Below are 16,178 nucleotides of genomic sequence, written 5' to 3'. Positions count from 1 at the left end.
ATTTATCAACAACCCTGCCAGACAGACACTCTTGTCCCCACTTCACAGATGAAGATGCTAAGGCTCAGAGATGTTAAAAATTACACATGAAAAATAAAATGCACAGGCTAAATGCAACAAAATTCAATATTAAACAGAACTGCACCATGGTCCCAGAAGAAATGTCCATTTTTGCAACCAAGATGAGTGTCAAGATCCCAGTGCAGGCTGTGGTTCAAGGAAGTTCCTGTCCTCCTGGGACTCTGGGGACTAAGGCAGAGCAATCAACATGATTCTAGATAAGGCATGAAACAGAGGAAGAGCAACTACTTAACTCAGGGGGCAGAGGGCTGGGGACGGGGCTCACCCCTGGCAGACGAGATACTTAACTTGGCTAGTGGCAAAACCACATTCCAAACCCCACCCAATGAAGTCTTGGGCTTTGGATAGAGTTCAGACATAGACCCACCTTGGAAAGACTAAGCATGATAAGGAAAGAGAACAGAAAATGTCAAGGGAACACAGAGGTAAGAATCTGGCCCAGAAGGAGAAGAGAAGACTTCCTAGAGGAAGGAAAAATTCAGTTGAGTGGTAGCCATGTAAGTGAAAGTGGGAGAGAGGAAAAGAGAAGAAAATTCCCAGATTCCCAGCAAAAAAGACAGTAAGCAAAGGCACACATGCCAGAAACTCAAGGTTGGGAGAAAACTATGGTTGGATATAATGTGAGTGTTAAACTTGAAGCAAGAGGTGGCCGTTAGTAAGACAATAGCTGATAATAGCTAACTTCTACTGAATGGTTACCCACATGCCAGAAACTTCTCTAAGTTCTTTACATGTATTATTCATTCATTCACTCCACAAATATTTATTGAGCACTATAAGGATGGCTACCTGATGTGTGAGGCTCAGTACAGTGTGAAAAGGTGGAAGCCCTTGTTCAAAAGCAAGAAAAACTTTTTACTTTCTTCTGCAGTCTCCCTCTCCACTAGTCATGGAACTTTATTTGCCATTTAATGTTGCATTCCTGGAGCACAGAGATACTGGCAGGGCAAATAGAAAATATCACAGGTGCCCAGTGTCCTGCCCTGCAACTTGGACCATGGGCACACATATGTCTGACTCTGACCTTCCGTGAGGCCATACTGAAATCTCCTCTGGGACACAGTGACAGTGGTTGCTGAGTAGGGGTGGAGGGCAGGTAGGCAAGAACCCATCCCAAAGAGGTGGACAGCAATAGGGGCAGGATCACATGTGAACTGAGGCTCCAAATCCTGGGGTGTGCTCTACTGTTCCATTATACTTCTCTTTTAAACACAGATACAAAGATAAAATTATTATGAATTTCAAGATGGTGACCACAGAGCATTAACCTCCAAAAATAGGGGCCCGCATTCTGAGAGTGGATCCTGTGCAAGTGGTTTCAGTTTTGTGCCCAGGAAGTTGTTCCCAGAGTACCGCCATGTGTGAGGTTCTGTTCTTGACTGTAGGGAAAGCAGTTGAAGAAAGCAAACAGGTAACAATACCACCTTCTGGCAGCTTACATTCAAGTGGGGGTAGCAAGCCAACGAAACAAATGAGGCAAATAGGCGGAGATAAGTAAAAGGGAGGAAAGCTATCTAGGAAGAGGGCATAATGGTGCCAGGAAAAGTGCAGCTTTTTATTTTTTATTTTTTATTTTTATTTTTATTTTTAAAGATTGTATTTATTTATTTGACAGAGAGAGACACAACGAGGGAGGGAACACAAGCTGGGGAATGGGAGAGGGAAAAGTGGGCTTCCCGCAGAGTAGGGAGCCCAATGTGGGACTCGATCCCACAATCCTAGGATCATGACCCGAGCTGAAGGCAGTTGCCCAACAACTGAGCCACCCAGGCACCCAGAATTGCAGTTTTTAAAAGGGAGCCCAGGCACAGGTTTACTAAGAAAGTAATTTTTTGGGTGTGCCTTGTGGCTCAGTGGGTTAAGTCTCTGCCTTCAGCTCAGGTCATGATCTCAGGGCCCTGGGATCGAGTCCCACATCGGGCTCTCTGCTCAGCAGGGAGCCTGCTTCCTCCTCTCTCTGCCTGCCTCTCTACCTACTTGTAATCTCTGTCTGTCTAATAAACAAAATCTTTTTAAAAAGTTAAAAAAAAAAAAGAAGGTAACTTTTGAGCAAAAATTAGAAGGAAGTAAGAGAGTGAAGCAGGAGCATAAGAAGAAGACCTGCATGCAAACAAAGCAGCAGATACAAAGGCCTTAAAGCAAGAGTGTTCTTGGCTTATTCAAAGAAGCCAGTGTGGTTAGAACTGGGCACGTGAGGGGAAGCTGGTAGGAGATGAGACCAGAGAAGAAGTAAGGAGTGAAGACCACGCAGATCCTTATAGACCATTGGAAGGAGTTGGCTTTGACTTTGAGTACTATGGGAACTTTTAGAGGGTTTTAAAGAGAGAAGTGATATGGTCTAATGTAATTAGTTTCTAAAGGGATCACTCTGGCTTATATGTGAAGAAGAGATGACTGAATTGACTTGAGTCTCAAATATTGAGTGGTAGCAATGCAAGTGAAAGTGGATGGTAAGGACTAGGTAGACAGCATGAACCAGAGACTACTGCAATAATCCAGGTAAAAGAGGATGGTGTCCTGGGCCAGAGGGATAGCACTGAAGGGCATGAGAAAAGATTGGATCTTGGATATATTTTGAAAGGAAAATCAACATATTCCCTCACAAATTAGATACGGGATATGAGAAAAAAGGAGGACTCAACAATTATTCCAAGAATTTTGGCCAGAGCAATTGAAAGGGTGTTGCCATCAACTAAGATGGGGAAGAATTTGGATGAAGCTGGTATTAGGAGAACAGTGTTTTGAGGAAGAGAGATTTATCCTCAACATTAAACACTGCTGATGTATCATTGTGAGGAATGAGGTATAACCTTTGAATTTATCAACATAGAGTTCATTGGTAACCTCAACAATAGTAGATTCAGTTGTGTGTATGAGGGGAGATATGAAATCCTTATTAGAGTATGTTTAGAAGAAAATGGGAGTGAGCCAACTCATTATCTTGAAAATTAGTTTTCAAAAAGGGGGAAAATCAAATATTTATCTTCTTTTTCCTCAGGATGACCATATAGTTGATGAGGAGGAGTTTCTTCTGATATAAGTATTCAGCTAGCTTATAAGGAAGGAATAATAGAATATCATTATTTTGCAGACCCTGATGAATAAATGGATCTTAACAATGCTCATCATTGACATTGTAAAAAGACATGTACTGTTGAATAAAAAGGAACCTGAATGTGATTAAGCCTCTAGATCTAACTATCAATTTACAAAAGCCATAGGAAGAGAGGAACCCATTTAGCAACACCACAGGAAGGCAATCAGGAAAATCCAGTCTATGGAAAACTCTGCAGGAGAAATGGCTAGTTTCTTTAACAAAAACATTTCAAAAATGAAAAAAAAAAGATGGAGGGAGAAACTTATACATTAAAAGAGATTTAAGGGTAAATCAACAAATTATAGTGAATGACCCTTATTTAGATCTTAACTCAAACAAACTGGGAGGGAAAGCTTGGCATTTGAAATAATTGAACATTTGAAAGGAGTTGGATATTTGATTATATTAAGTATTGCTTTTATTTTTTTGGATGTGATAGAGTATTGAGGTTTTTGGTAAAGCGTTTCTATCTTTTAGAGGTATATAATAAAATATCTACAGTTGAAATTATATATCTAGGATTTTGTGCAAAGTAATCTAGGAGAAGGGCTGGGAGATAAGACAACATTAATCATAAATTAATAATTATCGAAAATTGGGTGATGGGCACATGGGAATATATCAAACCATTTTCTTTTCTGTGCATGTTTGAAATTTTGTACGAAAAAATATTTGTAAAAAATAGAAATCTGAAGGAAAGAAAGAAATTGGAGATTGTGGATAGAGACACTTCCTTCTTTCTTTTTTTTTAAAAGATTTTTTAAAATTTATTTATTTGACAGACAGAGATTACAAGTAGGGAGAGAAGTAGGCAGAGAGAGAGAGGAGGAAGCAGGCTCCCTGCTGAGCATAGAGCACCGGACCCTGGGATCATGACCTGAGTCGAAGGCAGAGGCTTTAACCCACTGAGCCACTCAGGCATCCCAACACACTTCTTTCAAGGAGTTTTGCTGTGAAGGAGACTAGAGAAATAAAGCAATGACTGGTACTACTTTTTAAAATCGTTTGATGTATTTATTTGACAGAGAGAGATCACAAGCAGGCAGGCAGAGAGAGAGAGAAGAGGAAACAGGCCCCCTGCTGAGCAGGGAGCCCGATGCGGGACTCGATCCCAGGACCCTGAGACCATGACCTGAGCCAAAGGCAGAGGCTTTAACCCACTGAGCATTCCAGGCACCCCAATGACTGGTACTATTATATTGAATCCTCAATAACAACTTTTTGAAGCAGGCGCCATTATTATCATTCCCATTTTACAGATGCAGAAACTAAAGTATGCAAAAATTAAGTAATGTGTACAGGGATACATAGTAAATGGCAGAGCTGGGATTCAAACCCCAGTTGTCTAGCTCCAGAGCTTTCACTCTTAACCACAATGCTCACTACATTATATGGAGGGGAATAACATAATCAGCTTTGCATTTTTTAATTGTTTTGAGAGATTAATGGAGGACCAAACTGGAGGCATGGAAACCAGTTCAGAAGTTTCTGCAATAGTCCAGGCAGGAGATGATGATAACTTGAGCCAGGCCAGTGGCAGTAGAAATGAGAGAAATGAAGAATTGCAAAGATATATGGAGAAATGCCCACCAGTAGATTTTGGTACAGTTAGGAGAACAAGTGTGAGGAAGGCATATATATGGATCTCAGATTTGCATCTTGGTTTAGTGAAACAGATAAGACAGATAAGATGAGGAAAAGTAGAGTAAGGTGAGGAATTAGTTCATTTGGGACATAGTAAATGCCCCAGTGCTCTCTATGCAGGGAAGGATATCAGAATTGAGATCACCTCCATTCTTTGGCAGAGTTGTTCTTACTGATAAACATCTTGTTTTTAACTACAAGTGATGGGTTTCTAATTGAAGAGGAAGATGAGCATTATTTTCACCAAATGTCTCTAACAGAAAGAAAAGAGGCAATGGAGTTAACATGGTGTCTTCAGATTCTGGCCTTAATACCTACCTCATAAGTATGATTTCCCAGGGCCACCCACCTTTCCATGTAATAGGCATAGTTCCACTTTGGTCTTGACGTCAGCCCTAGGTAAATGTCAGCTGGTAAAAGGATACAAGCTAGGAAGTGAGACAAATTTTATATGCAGAACCTGGATTTCAAAGAGGGGGACACACCACTTATTAGCTATGTTATACTGGGTAAATTTACTTAACCTTTCTGAGTCTTGGTTTCCCCAGTTGAAAATGAGAGTAATGATAATTGTGTCTTAAAGGTAAAATGAGTGATTCAGAGTAAAGAACCTACCAGAAGCAATTAGGTGCTCAACAAATATCAGTTACATCCATTCCTCTTCCCCTTTGTGAGATTCTTGGGATGTGATATCTCCCAAGGCCTTTGTGGTATTTATGGGTCAATTTCTTTTTTTTTTTTTTTTTTTTTAATTTATGGGTCAATTTCTACGTTTGGGCAGAGCAAGGGCATCAGACTTCAACAGTCTTACCTGATCCAGTTGCATTCCATCATAATCTAGAGTCTATGCCCATCCCCATCTGGGGTGCGTAAATTCACTAGGTAAGGCTCTCCTAGGACTACAAGATTGTTGCATATACGGCTTCTGCCTGCAGTTGCACAGTGGGTTCCCTGCTGGGGGTATCAGCACCAAGGGCGTGGACAGCTCCTTCCCCAGGATTTCCTTACTCTATTCTGGAACCTGGCCTCTGCCCATGGTTCTGATCAGGATTTCCCTGCCTTCTTGCCACAGCTAAACACTCAAGTTAGAGTCCATAGGTTTGGCATTTAGAATACCAGAAAGTACCCGGTTCCAAACAAACCAGATTAAACAATATTTTTTAAAAATTGCTCAGATAGATAAACTTTTCTAAACTTGTACCACTGTCCAGCTGTTAAGGAAATGTTGCATAGCTATTGAGGTTGATTCTGACATAAAGCTTATGTTTTGCAAATAGTATAACTTTTGAAAGTTTTTTAATGAGCCCCTACTGGCTTGAAATTAATGCCTTTTATAGTTTCACTTTCTGTGGCTTTGTTTTCCATGTCTTAAGAAAATACTTGTATAGCTGCAAGTATTTTCTGTATAATTCACAAATTATCAAGGGATTAAGGGCACATCTGGGGGGACTTGCGTCTTATAGACTTACATTGAGAGTATACAGCTTAAATAATTCTTTTCTCTCTTTTCCCCCAGAGACAGGCATGGACTATGGAAGGAAAAAAATAGTAACTGTTGCCATAGGGAATAGTTTTGTTTTGTTTAAGGGAACTAAACAGAATGATACATACATTAGCAAAGATAGTAGATACTTAAATGTTGACATATAAAGCTAAAATGTTAAATGTTGCATGTTGGTTTCAGGCCTCCTTAAGTTGAAGTATTTTCTCTCTTTCTATAAGTCCTGGGCTGATAGCAACACTCTGATATTAGGGTGTCTGCAGGAAGAAGCCTGATAAAGACTTCCTAAGAGTACTCAGATGATCCCACTTCTGGAAGGTGAGCCAGAATTTACTGCATAACTACTGTGTACCCAAGTCTCAATTAGATGCTTTATGCATGTTATCTCGAAAGTCCTTATAGCAACTCTTGGAGGTAAGAGTTAGAACCCCATTTCACAGATGTGGTTGGAACTTAAGGCTTGAAGACTTAAGACCACACTGTTTGCAAATGGCAAAGGCAAGATTCAAACAGTTCAGTCTTAACACCAGATTATACTACCTACCTGTGGCTTCAGATACTCCAATAAGGCAAAAGGTTCTGTTAGCATAATAGGGACTGAAGGTGGGGCACAAGGTTGATGGTTCCAGGATGAATGTGGAAGTTTCAGGGGCATCCTTCACATCTGTGAGCCAGTGCCTTTCAAAAATTTATCTTAGAAGCACAAGCTGTTGCTAGGATGGCTGTATCAGAATCACTTCTACAGACAGATTCAGGAACCACTTCTCTTGGCAATATTAAAAGCCTCAGGCTTTCCCCTTCAGCCTGCAGTTATAAAACACTATTCAGGAGACTCAGAACCAAGGCACTACAAAGACCTACAATTCCCATGGAAATGGACACACAGTACTTAAAGATTGGTTAGGTCAGTAGTTCTTAATCAGAAGGCCATGTGTCAAAGCCAGGGACATGTTCTTTTTAAAAAGATATTATTTATTTATTTGAGAGAGAGATAGGGTGAGCAAGAGAGAAAGCATATGAGCAGGGGCAGAGGGAGAGAAAGAGGGATGAGCAGATTACCCTGCTGAGCAGGGAGCCTGACATGGGGTTTGATCCCAGGACCCTGGGATCATGACCTGAGCCAAAGGCAGATGCAACTGACTGAGCCACCTAGAGCCTCCAAGGACATGTTCTTAACCTACATTTGAGAACTACTGTATATCCGATGAGCCTAGAAATGAACTTACTGGAAGGAAGAGATAGCCATTTCCTCAGGGATTTCCTCAGGTATTAACCTCTTCTGCACTAGTACAGAGCAGCCACTACATTCTTCACTATCTGGTATATCTTCTGGGAGGGCTTCTAATTAATCTCCAGGGAATTTTCCATGTATTCCCCCCATTACAACTTGAGGGGTTTTGCACTTGGAGGTTCTCTTTGGGCTTTTCTACATAGGGGACTGATGGGTATGTCTCTTCTCATTTTTGAGTGTTCTGGGGCACAGAGGCTACTGCCTGAACGTTGAAGGAGGTCTGAATTCAAATAGGTATAATAGCACATCTACGTGCTACAGGAGTAGTGGGAACTAAGGTAAACAGTCTAAAGGGAAATGCTGCTTTCTCAGTACCAGTCAATTCTTGCTATTTAGAAATACAAGCTCAGTATTACCAGAGGTTCTGATTTAAAAAAATAAAATAAGGCCAGAAATAGGGATTTCTAAACACTGGTTCAAATTAAAATTTTAAAATATCATGTGCGCAAAAAAAAGATTTCTGTAGATCACATCTGGCCAGTTTGCAAACCAAACTCAGCAGAAGACAACCGCTTCTTGATTTTTGGTTAGCTTGAGAGCAGGTTGCCACACATGGCCATGTCTGCCAAAGGAATCAATTGCATTTTGGAAGCTGCAATTCTAAAGCACTTAGTCACTGCCGTGTGGTTTTGGCCACCAGTCAGGAAGACGCTCTTAGTGTGGCCTTTGGTTTTAGGGAGACAAGTTAAGGGAGAAGGTCTGGGACAGAATCACTTCTTACCATCACCAAACATGCTATAGGTAGGTTATACTAAAGCATCTTACTGACATGCTGATGGCCTTAAAAATTCCACTGCTGAAAACCACTCATACCTTACTGTTGTCCAGACCCCCAAAAAATCAAATGGCCAACTCAAAGCTGTTAGAACTCTAGCAGTTAGACTGGTTCCTTTTCCTCTTGCGCATATTCCAAATCTCCCATGGAAAAGAGTCATCTCCATTGACAGGTACCACCCTCTGCAACCGGAACAATTTGAAGGTGGCATCACATTCTGCTTAACCTGTCAACCCAGATGCTAAGGGAGTTGGGGTATTTGACATTTGTGAAGAATATTTAACCTGCTTCTTTACATTCTACCATCACAAAATGACTGTGAATTCATTCATTTTCCTTCACTTTCTAAAACCCTTTAGTCAATCTTTTCTATCACAAAGAAGTAGTGGTGCAGGCCGTGGGGGGTGGGGATCAGTCATCAGAGGAAAAATATTCCTCTTGCCTTGCAACTCCCACTTCCATCAGTCCTCTTCTTTCCCACTCTCTGGTGGGTGAGAACTCTGGTGGATAAATGCTTTTCCTGAGAAAGAAAGCCTCAACTAGGTGGGTGGTTCTGAAACAGAAATAGTGGCAAAGACCTGGCTGATGGAGAAGTATCCAAGGAAGTTTTATGGGATCTTCCTGTCTCTTCCAAAGCAGCTGGGCTCTGGAATCACAGCTTAAAGGTGTAGTTCCTTTGATGAAAGGGTCTGTGGGTCTCACGTTCCCAGCCACAATCAGTGACTCCCTTGAAATTCATGAGAGTTCTCACAAAGATGGAAAAGAAAGAAAAAGACTTACAGAATCACCTCTGGAACCCATCCAAAATACTCATTCTTGTCCTTTCAATCCACCCCAACCCTCTGGTCTAACAGAGTTGTCAATAGATAGGATGTCAATCATGTAAAGTTCAGAATATCTCCCTAAGTGATTTGACTCACTTCCCTTTCCACTCCCACAATATCCTCACTTCTGGACTTAATTGGAAATCATTAAACTGAGAATTACCCAGACACTTGGGTTGCTTTGAGAGTATAGTGGCTACACAGAGTCTATAAATGAGTTGCCCATTAACACACACACACACAAGCGTGCACACACATGCACACACACACACCTTGGACCCTAAATAAGATAATGGATGGGATTAGACATATGCATAATCACCTGAAAGAGACAGGAGTGACTCCTTTGCATAACTAAAGATATTAACAAGACTAAAGAGTGGGTCAAAGTGAACAGGTGGGTAGTGCAGAGGTAAGAGAAAGTTGGTCAGTTAAGAGAACACAGACAAAAGAAAGTTGCTGAAGCAAGGGGTTAGTAGTGCCCATCTCCAAAGGAGCCTCATCAATCAGACTTGGAGCATCATGGACCATTGGCAAAGTCACCTCTGCCATGAGAAGAACAGATCAGGCCACCCAAGGCTGGTATCAATAGACATCCATCAATCTATTACCCCTGGGGCTAATTCCTTGTTCCTTCAAGCAACCTTCTGACCTCCTCTCTTATAGGGAGAGAAAGTGCTGGTCTGTATTTCTGGCCTCTGAGACAGTGGTCTTTCATGGTAAATGGCTTTTGATGGATCATGATTTGGCATCTCATGAAGCTTGATCCTAAGGCCCTGCCTGACATGGCTCAAGCTGCCTCTTCAACCTAATCTAAAACCACGAAAGGTGGCACAATATGACTTTCTTTTGAAAAGGACTATTCTTTAAAAAAAAAAAAGTGAAACTCATGTAACACAAAATGATCTATTTTAAAGTGAACAATGGAGTGTCATGTAGTACGTTCACAATGTTGTGCAACACCATCTCTATCTTCCAAAACATTTTGATCACCCCAAAAGGAAACCCTATGCCCATTAAGCAATTGTTCCCTATTCTCCTTTCCCTCAGCCCCTGGCAACCACAATCTTCATTCAGTCTCTATGTTTTACCTATTCTGAATATTTTATATAAATGAAATCATGCAGGGTGCCTGATTGGCTCAGTGGGTGCAAGAGGCAACTCTTTTTTTTTTTTTTTTTAGATTTTATTTATTTGTTTGACAGACAGAAATCACAAGTAGGCGGAGAGGCAGGCAGAGAGAGAGCGGAGGAAGCAGGCTCCCCGCTGAGCAGAGAGCCCGATGTGGGGCTCGATCCTACAATCCTGGGATCATGACCTGAGCTGAAGGCAGAGGCTTTAACCCACTGAGCCACCCGGGTGTCCCAAGAGGCAATCCTTGATCTCAGTGTGTGCCCAGATTGGGCATGCAGCCTACTTAAAATAAATACATACATAAATGAAATAATGCCATATATGATCTTTCTGTCTGGCTTCTTTCATTTGGCATAATGTTTTCTTTCTTTTTTTAAAATATTTTATTTGTTTATTTGACAGAGAGAGAGATCACAAGTAGGCAGAGAGGCAGGCAGTGAGAGGGGTATAGCAGGCTCCCCGCTGAGCAGGGAGCCCGATGCGGGGCTTGATCCCAGGACCCCAAGACCATGACCTGAGCCGAAGGCAGAAGCTTAACTTACTGAGCCACCCAGGTGCCCCTGGCATAATGTTTTTAAGGTTTATTCACATAATAACATAAATCAGTACTTCCTTTTAATAGCTGAATAATACTGCATTCCACATATGTGCCACAATTTGTTTCTCTACATACTCACTGATGGACATGTGGGTTGTTTCCACCTTTTGGTTACTGTGAATCTACCCCTATGAACATTTATGTATGTGCTTTTATTTAAGTACTAGCTTTCAATTTGTTTGTGTATGTACCTAGGAGTAGAATTTCTGGGTCAAATAATTCTATGTTTAACTTGTATTTTATTTTATTTATTTATTTAACAGAGAGAGAGAGAGATAGTGAGAGAGGTAGTACAAGCAGGGGGAGTGAGAGTGGGAGAAGTAGGCTTCCTGCTGAGCAGAGAGCCCAGTGCAGAGCTCTGTCCCAGGACCATGGGACTGTGACCTGAGTCGAAGGCAGATGTTTAACCACTGAGCCACCCAGGCGCCTCTATGTTCAACTTCTTGAGGAACAACCAAACTGCTTACAACAGTGCCTGAGCCATTTCCATCAGCAATGAAAGAGAGTTCCAATTTCTCCACATCCTTGTCAACACTTGTTATTATCTGTCTTTTTTATTATAGCCATCCTAGCAGATGCGAAGTGGTAATTGTGGTTTTGATTTGCATTTCTCTAATGACTAATGTTGTTGAGCATCTTCTCTTGTGTTTGCTGGCCATTCATAGATCTTCTTTGGAGAAATGTCAACCTACTGCATAACTTAATCAATACCAAGAAAGAAAAGAAGAAAGACCTAGTACTTCTCAATAATAATAGCTAGTATTTATTGAGTGTAAACTCTGCACCTGGTGCAGGGTAAAAGGTTTTACATCACCTCATCTAATCCTCACAAGCAAATGTAATATCATAAGGCCCGAGGCACCATTTTTTCAGTGCTAGGGTCACATGCTTTGGAATGCAAGCTTGTGTATATAGCTAAAGGGAACTACTGAGATGGGTACATTAATTTATTTAAGTGAATATATGTCAATGTCATTTTTTTAAAGGGTGCTGACTTATGCCAGCATAAATAAAGCCTTGGAGAATCATGCAGTTGTGTTAATGAGTAACTGCAAGTTAAAAAATTCACTAGGCAATAAAATATATGGAGCCCTACCATGCACATGTTGATAAGGGTGAACACAAGACAGAGAGTATGGACTTAGCTGGGGAGAGTTGGAACTAAAATGGGGATGGGTCATCAGCAAGCTCTGGAAATCTGCCTATTGGTAGCCTCTCTCTCCCACTATTAATCTCAGGGGTTCACACAAGGCCCTGTACAACTGAGTATGGTTTGTAAAGGCTTCTAAATAATACCCCACCTAAAAAATTCCAAAAGCCAACCCACAGTGATCTGTCTTATAATGGAGGCTCTAAAGTGGGTGCTGTTCTGAGAGGAAAGGCCTTGCTAAGGAAGATAAGAAGCTATGTCAAAAGGACACCCTGAGTTGGGCTGCGCTTGGTGACTCACTCTCAAAGAGTCTGGCATGGAAGGAGGGGTGTAGGAAGTAACTTTACAATGGGGAGATCTGGCAAACACTACCTCAGCAGGTGACTGGTCAACATCAACAGTGACATGTCATGTGAAGCCATGTGCCCTTGTTATGATATGATGGGAATGGGGCAGTGGCAGTATCGTAGCCAATGAGGTTTATCCGAGGCGCGATTATTGCTAATTGATGGGAATGGCAATTAACCTCATTGGGAAGTTTTTCCTACCCAAACCCCATAGCCCCAGTCTAACACTGAGGAGAATACCAGACAAACAGAAACTGAAGGACATTCTACAAAATAACTTATCAGTACCCCTCAAAGCATCCAAGGTCATCAAGAACAAGAAAAGTCAGAATGCCAGGGCGGCTCAGTTGTTCAGCACCTGCCTTTGGCTCGGGTCAAGATCCCAGGGTTCTGGGATCAAGTCCCATATCGGGCTCCCTGCTCAGTGGGAGTCTGCTTCTACCTCTCCCACTCCCCCTACTTGTGTTCCCTCTCTGACTGTGTCTCCTCTCTTTGTCAAATAAATAAATAAAATCTTTACCAACAACAACTAAAAGAATAAGAAAAGTCTGAGAAACTGTCACAGACCAGAGGAAGCTAATGAAATGTGATATCTAAAATTTTTCTTTAATTTCTTTTAGTGACAACTGTTTCATTTCCTTTTTTTTTTAAGGATTTTATTTATTTATTTTGACAAAGAGAGACAGAGGGGGAGAGGGAACACAAGCACAGGGAGTGGGAGAGGGAAAAGCAGGCTCTCTAAGCACGGAGCCTGATCCCAAGCCTGGAGATCAGTCCCAGGACCCTGTGATCATAACCTGAGCCTAAGGCAGACACTAAATCAACTGAACTACCCAAGTGCCCCAAATGTTCTGTTTCAAGTGTTTATATGTCTTTAGTGAGAGGCCCTGTAATGTTGTGTTTAAGACTAAGAGCCATAGCATTAGCTGGGCCTGGATCTGAATACCAGTTCCCTCTACTTATTAACTCTAAGAACTTAGTCAACTTAAACCCTGTGAGCCTCAGTCTACTCATCTGAAAACAGAAATAAAAGGATAATACCAACCTCATAGAATTGTCATGATGCTCTAATTAGTAAAGACTTGTGACATGCTTAGTATCAGGTCTGGCATATAGTAAACAGTAATTTGAGTTATTGAATTCATCTTTATTTATTTCAGTAAATGGTACAATATAGGGATTTAACTTTTTTTTTCCACCCCACATTTTTAATCAATATGTCCCAGCATCTTCTGAATGATCCACCATTTCCTAAGTGATCGGAAAATGCCACCTTCAATGACTGATACTTAATATATACTTTTAATTGTTAGAGGCTTTCTATTCTGTTTCATTGATTTGCCTGTTTATTTTTCCACAATGAGCACACTATTTTACTTTGTAACCTTGTGTAGGTTTGTAACATGTTTCACAAATACGAGTAGTACAAGTACTCCCATGGCATCATTCTTCATAATTTTATGTTTGTTTTTATTTGAAATTTACTGAACAATTTCCATGTGGACCACTTTCATAAGCTCAGTGAAAGGGGTACTAGAATTAGAGCAGAGTCCCTGCAATGAAGGCTGTGTGTGTGTGTGTGTGTGTGTGTATGGAGAGAGAGAGAGAGAGAGAGAGAAATTGATTCTAACATTAACCATTCAAAAACATTTCATGAGTGTTATTCTCACACCAGGCGCCGTGTTTGGTTTTGGAAATACAATAATAAGACGTGGACTCAGCTCTCAAGGAGCCTTCAGTGTAGGGGCAGAAACAAGCAAACCTATGATTCTCAGTATTGAATGGGTTTAAAGAGGGCTGTGGGAGTGCAGAAGTGTGTCAACTTAATGAAGAAGCAAGAACTGATAGGACTTTTGAAAGATTTAACTGTGATGCTATAGCAGAGGGAAAGTAAGGGCAGGGAGGGGATACTGGGGGAGGGCTCTCCAGTGAAGGGGAACAGAATGAGTGAAGGTATGTCAGTTTGTGGAAAAGGACAACCTGCCTAATATGGCTGGAGGGCATGAGGAAGGCAGGCGGAGAGGGGGAGTAGGAGAGAGAGGGGGAGGGGGGAGGGGGAGGTTGTTGGACTGGAATGCACATGAACATAGACATAGAATAACTCCAGGATATTTAAAGGGCAACTTCACTGCCTAAGTTCTAGCTGATGTCCTTTCTTCTCCCTGAAGCTTTTCAGCACGTTCCATTCTACCAAGATCTTGTCAATCCAGATCACCAAGGAGTAATTATGTGATATTTTGCGACATCTCTGTTCATTTTTATTTAATTTCCAACTCCTGTGCCTTGAAGGCAGTTTCTAAATATATTTACGTATCAGACGTTCCTCTTGAAATTGGGATAGAGCAAGGAACAAAACAAAACCCCTGCCTTCATGGAGTTGATAGTTTTAGTAGAGGGAGACAGATAATGAATAAACAGGTAAATATGGAGTTTGTTGGACGGCAATAAAGGATGCTTTGGAGAAAAATAAATTAGGATGAGAGGGAAAAGCATGGCTATTGTGGTACTTGCTACTTTGTATAATGTACATTGTATAATGAGCTGCTTCTCCCTCTTTCCCACTAGATAGAGCTTTTTTTTTTTTTAAGGATTTTTTAATTTATTTGAGAGGGAGAGGGGCAGACGGAGAGGGAGAGAGAGTCATAAGCAGACTTCGCACTGAGTGCAGAGCCCCACAGGGGGCTTGATCTCATGATCCCGGTATCAGGACTTAAGCCAAAACCAACAGTCGACCCGACCCCTTGGCCAACTATGCCACCCAGGTGCCCCTAGATAGAGAATTTTTTGAGGGCATTGATTTGATTTCATTAATCCCTGTAGCTTACTGGTTCAGTACCTGGAATAGAACATGTGTATAATAAAAATAGAGGAGCAGTGTATGTTAAACCTGGGTGAGACCGCCTTATTCAAATCTAGTTGCTGTCATGTATTATGACTGTGGGTAAGGTACTTAGTTCTCTGTGTTTGAGTTTCCTTGTCTTAAAAATGGAGATAATGATAGCACCATCCTCAAGGGCTGTCAGGAGGCTTAAATAAAGTAATACATTAAACTACTTAAAGTAGTTCTCCTGCATAGGTAGCCTGAATAAATAACCTTTATTATTAAGGAACAGAGTATGATCTGAATATATTCTAGCAGTATGGACTTCAGGGCAATTAAAATAATTTGTTGGTTGAAAAATCTGCTCAGGCTAGGATAGATCTTCAGGTGAACCTTCTGAATTTATACCAGCATATCCTTGCAGTTCAAATATGATCTGAGAAATTTACCCATAATATAAAGGTATGAGCAGTTGACTCACTCATTCCCTGGCTGTCCTTCTGTGAACCTCAGACTCCACGTTGCAACCAGCATCTTGCCAGAGCTGAGCCTTTCTGCCTAGTTACTAGGTTTGGGAACATGGCGTTAAAAATACGATTATCCAGATTTATTTGGTGATAACATGTTCTGACAGTATTTAGCCTACAGGCCATGTACATTTCCATCATCTCTTCTCTGTAAAGAGATTGCCTGGAGCTATAGCATGTGTCTAGAAATATTGCCTTCCCAATTGTCAACAAAGTAAAAGGGAGTCATTTCTTAAATTTGTCTGGGACGCTGTAGTTTGCAAAGCACTCTCCTATCCATTATCATTCAATCCACAGGCAAACACTCCAGAGAGACAAGGCAGGGTGATCATTTCCACTTAGCAGCTATGGAAACGGAGGCTTATAAGGTTAAGCCTCAGCCAAGTTG

The 16,178-nt window shown here is 41.2% G+C and overlaps 1 non-coding gene across 1 annotated transcript; it reads left to right on the top strand.

Moving 5' to 3' along the window:
• Positions 1-12,539: 12,539 nt before the first annotated feature.
• Positions 12,540-12,676, top strand: LOC122908018. The gene has a single exon (XR_006384823.1). It is a non-coding gene; the product is annotated as a U4 spliceosomal RNA (small nuclear RNA).
• Positions 12,677-16,178: the final 3,502 nt, after the last annotated feature.

The sequence above is a fragment of the Neovison vison genome, chromosome 5 (assembly GCF_020171115.1).
Source record: "Neovison vison isolate M4711 chromosome 5, ASM_NN_V1, whole genome shotgun sequence".
In the NCBI taxonomy this organism is placed as follows: Eukaryota; Metazoa; Chordata; class Mammalia; order Carnivora; family Mustelidae; genus Neogale; species Neogale vison.
Note: the sequence above shows the minus strand (reverse complement) of the source record. Positions and strands in the feature narration are given on the sequence as shown.